Source organism: Tupaia chinensis, unplaced genomic scaffold, assembly GCF_000334495.1.
Source record: "Tupaia chinensis unplaced genomic scaffold, TupChi_1.0 Scaffold000052_1, whole genome shotgun sequence".
NCBI classification, from domain to species: domain Eukaryota; kingdom Metazoa; phylum Chordata; class Mammalia; order Scandentia; family Tupaiidae; genus Tupaia; species Tupaia belangeri.
This window is the reverse complement of record NW_006159510.1, coordinates 1,133,130-1,139,234: the sequence shown is the minus strand read 5'-3', so window position 1 is coordinate 1,139,234 and position 6,105 is coordinate 1,133,130.

Below are 6,105 nucleotides of genomic sequence, written 5' to 3'. Positions count from 1 at the left end.
ATTAAAAGATGGGTAAATGTGGTGAAAAAAACAACTCTCTTAGGAAGACATATAAAAAGCCAAAAAGCATATCAAAAAATGCTCAACATCCCTCATCTTAAGGGAAATGCAAATCAAAACCACAATGAGATACCTTCTAATCCCAGTCAGAATGGCTAAGATTTAAAAAAAGTGATAAATCTGGTGAGGCTGTGGTGAAAAGGCAACTCTCCTCATTGTAGCTGGGAATGTAAATTAGTCTATCCACTGTGGAGATTAATATGGATGCTCCTAAAAGAACTACCATATGATCCAGCAATTCCACTTCTGGTTATTTTCTCAAAGAATAGGAAAACACTTAGTCAGAAAAATGCTTGCAGGGACCAGCAGTTAGCATAATGGCTATGTTGCTGGACTCTCATGTAGTCGACTGCAGTTTGCGTCCCAGACCCGGTGGCTTAAACTCACGCCGGGCACGTGTGCTTGCATGCCCAAGATCCCAAGAGGAGAATGGAAGAGAAGGGATTGTGGCGTGACCATCCCCCTGGGGGGTGATTTCTCGCTTTCTGTCTCTCTTTGTCTGTTTGGCAAGTGCACAGGCCCTATAGAAAAAAACCTCTTCAAAGAGAAAAGAAAAGAAAAGAAAAGAAAAGAAAAGCAAAGAAAAGAAAAGAAAAGAAAAGAAAAGAAAAGAAAAGAAAAGAAAAGAAAAATGCTTGCACATCTATGTTTATCGTGTCATTATTCACAATTGCTAGGACATGGAATCAACTCAAATGTCCATAAAGAGATGAATGGATTGAAAAAGTGTGGCACATATACTCTGTGGAATACTACTCAGCCATAAAAAACAAGACCCTGGCATTCGATAGAAAGTGGATGAATATGAAATTTAACTGCTGAGTGAAGTGAGCCAGGCTATGAAGAAGAGACATTGTATGTCTCCACTTAATTTATAACAACTGTCTGCACTCTATGGTGGAAACTGAAATGTTAAAGGATATAGAAGCATGAAAAATGGTATGGATACTGAAGATAGTGTGGGAAAAGGATGGGAAATGGGGAAAAGTGAGAGGAAAGAAATCAAGGAGAGAATAGAGAGGGAAATCATTTAGGAGATACAGAAATGGAAGACTGTTGGTAATAACATGTATGATATTTTCAATTGGACTGGTGTGAAGTGTATTTATGTTGGGTAATTCATTTTACAAGCTATAGTGATGTAAAATAATTGATTGTATAAAATAAACTATAATAATAATAAAAATGAAAACAGAAAGATAAAACTTGGTAGGAATCAACAGTTGGTGTAATGGCTATGTCACTGGACTCCCATGTAGTTGACCTTGGCTTGAGTCCTGGACCCAGTGGCCTAAACTCATGCTGGGCACATGTGCATGTGTGCCCAAGATCCTGAGAGGAGAATGGAGGAGAAGGGATTGCAGCATGGCCATCCCCCTGGGGGTTGATTTTTCACTTTCAGTCTCTCTGTCTCTCTCTGTCTTTCTGGGGAGCACACATACCCTATGGCAAAAATCTCTCTGAAATAAATAAATAAATAAATAAATTAATTAAATACATCAAATAAAATAGATATAGCAAAATTAGAGATTTTTAATTTCTCAATGTTGGGCTTTAATATTTCAAGGAGCATTGAGTCAAGAGTAACTGCTGTGATGAGCTATTTGTTCTCTGACACCTTCATTTAAAGCAGAACCCTGAGGGACTTGCAGCACATTTTCATATGTCATTCTTTTTGTAGTATGATGGGAAAAACCAATAGCACTTTTTCTTTTCATAGTTGATTATGATACACAGTTATTCAAACAGATTTATTTCCCAATCTGCAATGACTCTTGATTCGCTATGCAAGATTAATAAATTCAGATTAATAAATAATCAGTTTATTACCTGAGTTACATGAAACCTAATTATACAAGGGAGCTTAAAAAGCTCAGGAAAAAATGGAATTAAAATACAAGTTTATTCTGATGCAAAAAAATTGAAATCCATGCATTTTTTTTCTAATACATATTTTCCATGAACATTTTGAAGACTGTGTATATTATTGTCACTGTGACTATGGTGTTGGATCATGGTGATGATTCAAATAACAGTTGACAGTAGCACTTCAACTGATAATTCAAAGTTAACTATCACTACTTTTGGAAAGTCTAGTTTAAGATAAATCTATGTCAGGGGCAGCTAATGGCATAGTGGTTAAGGCACTAGATTCCCGTGTGGCCAACTGTAGTTCAAGTCTTCAACCTAGTGGCTTGAAACTCATGCTGGGAATGCATGTGTGTGTGTGCATGCCTAAAATACCAAGAGGAGAATGGAGGACAAGAGAATGTGGCATGGCTAACACCCTGGAGGGTGATTTCTCACTTTCTGTCTTCTCTCTCTTTAGCAAGTGCACATACTCTATAGCAAAAATCTCTCTCTCCAAAAAATGAGAGATCTCTTTCAAACATAGTTGATTATTAATAATTACTTTATAAAATTAATAATGTGTATAAATTAGTAAATAACCTATATAAGTGATTTTAAATGTTAGTAACCAAATTCATTAATCAAAGATTGTAAGTATATATTTGAGTATGTCATCTCAAGTGCTAGAAGTTTTCCTTTCCATCTCTTACAGGGAAATAAGTAGATCACTTTCTATTAGGGATTATCTTATATTTAGGCCCCTAAACTCAATTAATAGCCATCACATGTCAATACCAAAGATAAAAGGGATTTATAATCAGTTTATTTTAAGAAATCTGAGGGTCCTACTGGAGATATAGTTAGTTGGTTCTCAATGTTTGTCCTCTCGTTTTTAAAAACATAATTAAACTTATGATTTTTGAAGAGCTGATGGCCTGGTGTAACTAGATGATTAATATCCATTCCTTCAATGAGTGGGAATATAGATGCAGTTTCTAATCATTTCCCTTCATGGAGTGGGATTCCTTTGTTTCCCTTTTTCCTTCCAGTGTGGGTGGAGTGTGGGGATGAAAACTGAGGCTGGGGCCTCCTCCTGAGTGAGAAGAAGCCACATGCCAGATCTGAAAGCGCTGTAAGGGAGTGAAGAGTCACAGAGGCTCCACGCCAATTCTGGAATGACTGCCTTGGCTTTATAAGAGAAATAAATCAAAATAATTGAAGCCACTGCTTTTGGGGGGTTTATTATTTGCTCTATAACCTAATCTTAACTGATTTGAATCTCTTATAGTTTAACATTCCAGTTCAAATTTAATCTGGTATCTGGCACACCTAAAATGATAACTTAAGACAGTTGGTCATCACACCAGAAACTATTTCTCCTCCACCTCTCATAACCAGAAATAAAGTAAGAGGGGTGGCAAGTCAAGTGTTAAACTAGGAGGGTGGCAGAAAGGCCTCACCCATCTGTAGGTAATTAACAGCTGGCTAGAACAGGTAACCCAAGCCAACTGCTTTAGATAAGGCCAGAGGTGAACTACTTCCGTGATGAATGCCAGTCCTGTCGGCTGAAGACGAAGACAGAGTGTGGAAACTCTGATGGTCTGATGAGAGGCACTCCACAGATATAAAATATTACCGTACCCTATGACTCACTGAAATGGTTTGTGGCAAAGATGAATTCTTACAGGCAACTGGCTATAGAGTCTCTTATTTTTTAATAACTTATGTGTCAGCCAAACAGACATATGCCTTAACAGCTTTTAATTATTTCTACTGTTTGCTTACTTCTTTGCATTAAACATGACTTCAGTCTTTTGCATATTCATCTGAAATCTCCATTCCCTTATCCTCTGTAATCACTTCTCTAATAATTGCTGCCAGGTCTGTGGGGATTTTTGTAAAAACAATCAGCCTTTCAAACCAAATAGTTCCATTTACCTTGAAGGTTTTTTTTTTTTTTTTTTTTTCTATTCAGTTTCTGCTGATCTTTCCTGGCAGAAGAGAAGTTTCGATCGCTCCCGCACTAACTTGTTCGTTAACTCTGCTGTTCAAGTGAAACCCTGTTTTACAATGATTCCCTTGGCAGTGCCATGGTTTCACCCACAGGTATGTCTCAGGGGCAATCATCCCTGCTGCTTTAGTTTTAACTCCGTTAATTTCATAGAGGAATTTGAAGGGGGGGTAAAAAAAAAAAAAGACATGCAGCATGGTATTACTCTGATTATGTTGGTTTGGATTTAATGGAAATACTGTGTCATTGGAGAACAAAGAGATATTTTTATGTGGGTTACCATTGAGCTTCATTAGGGTAAATCAACAGACAAATTCTTACAACATTTTGCAGCATGTACATTTTCAGCCAGATATTTCTCATGGAGTAAGCACTGATTTGAAGAGTGCAGGGGGAAAAAATGACCTTGCAAACATCTGAAATGCAACCTATGATACTTACCATAAATACTCCAGACCAGCCATATAATCTATAATACATCAACAGGAACAATTGTGCAATTTTTGATAAGATGGGACCTAGACTAAAACAAAAGGCCTTAAGATGGACAATGTGGGCTCTTCTGAGATCTCTGTTTCATGGCACCTTCAAGAACTGGAGGCAAGGTGCTGATGAGAATCAGCCATCAGTCATTATTCCTTGGAGTGTGTCAAGTGTCGTCTCCCACCACCCACGGCTCTTTCACTCTACAGGGGTGCCATATTTCCATAGGGTTTTGATAAACCATACTGCAGTTTTAGGAACCTGGGCATAGGGTCTTGACCACACTGACAGACATATGTGAACACTTGTTTTTCCTCTCTTCTCTCCCAGCTCTGCCAGGTCTCTTTGCTTTGGCCTTCAAGCGTTTCTTCTTCAGACAAGCATGGCGAACTGAAAAGGATCTAGACTGAGGCACGAGATTCTCATTCAAAACAGGGTTGTCAGAAAAGATGCACATGCCCAGTCAAAGTTCAATTTCAAGGAAACAATTTTATTTTAATGTAATTTTATGTCCCAATAGCTAATGATTTCTTATTTATTTAAATTTTCAGGGGGCCTGCATATTTATTTGTTAAATCTGGTAACCTTGCTCCAAATTAATTTTTGTCATTGTTTTAAACAAGTTGTTCAATATTTAAGGTTCCCATTTTTTCATTTCCAAGAAGGGGCAAGGTTGCTATGAGAAAGAACAGAGATGGGTATGGGTATCTATTTCTCAGTATCCACCTCTGTGCTAACGGAGTCAATGTACATTCTTCACATAACAAAATACTTTCAAGTTTGTTTATCTGTTCCCTGAGTGAAAGAGACAGAGATAAAGCACCCCAAATAGGACACTAATGCCATGAACCTCCCTATCTCAGCCCAGATCATGGAAACTCACCTGCCTAGGGACTCAGACAGGTCTTTTGGACCTGAACTAGCAACCCTCCCATGTGGGTCAGCTTTACGGAGCATTGAGTTTTATAGCTTCACCACTCATGAGCCCTCATAAAGCAAATTCTTCTTGAAAATCTATGTGTCAAGTGATGTATTCTGTATAAGTCCTCATCAAAGATGAATACATACAAACCCCCATTGAAGACAAATAGGACATGATGGTCCTCAGGAGAGCAGTGAGTCCATTTTATAGAAAGCCTATGATAGGACCAGCAAGTGTCATGGCGGTTAAGACATTTGACTCTCATATAGTCGACCACAGTTTGAGTCTGGGACTTGGCAACTTGCTCTCTCACTTTGTCTCTTGCTCCCTCTGTCTCTAGTCAAATTAGAAAAAAGAAAAGGTAATAATAAATAAAATTAAACAAATAATTCTTTAAAAAAGAAAGCCCATGATAAAATAATTACTTTCAGCTTAGAAATGAAATAAGATTTGTCTTGGAACCAGCAGTTAGCGTAATGGCTATGTCGCTGAACTCCCATGTAGTGAACAGCGATTCAAGTCCCAGACCCGGTGGCTTAAACTCACACCGGGCATGTGTGCATGTGTGCCCAAGATTCTGAGAGGAGAATGGAGGAGAAGTGACTGTGCTGTGGCCATCCCCCCTGGGGGTGATTTCTTGCTTCTGTCTCTCTGTCTCTCTCTGTCCTTCTGGCGAGCTCACGTACACTATAGCAAAAACTTCTCAAAAAAAATAAATAAATAAAAAGATTTGTCACTCAAGTCATCAGTATAGAGTTCCATGCTGGAGTTCTTTCAA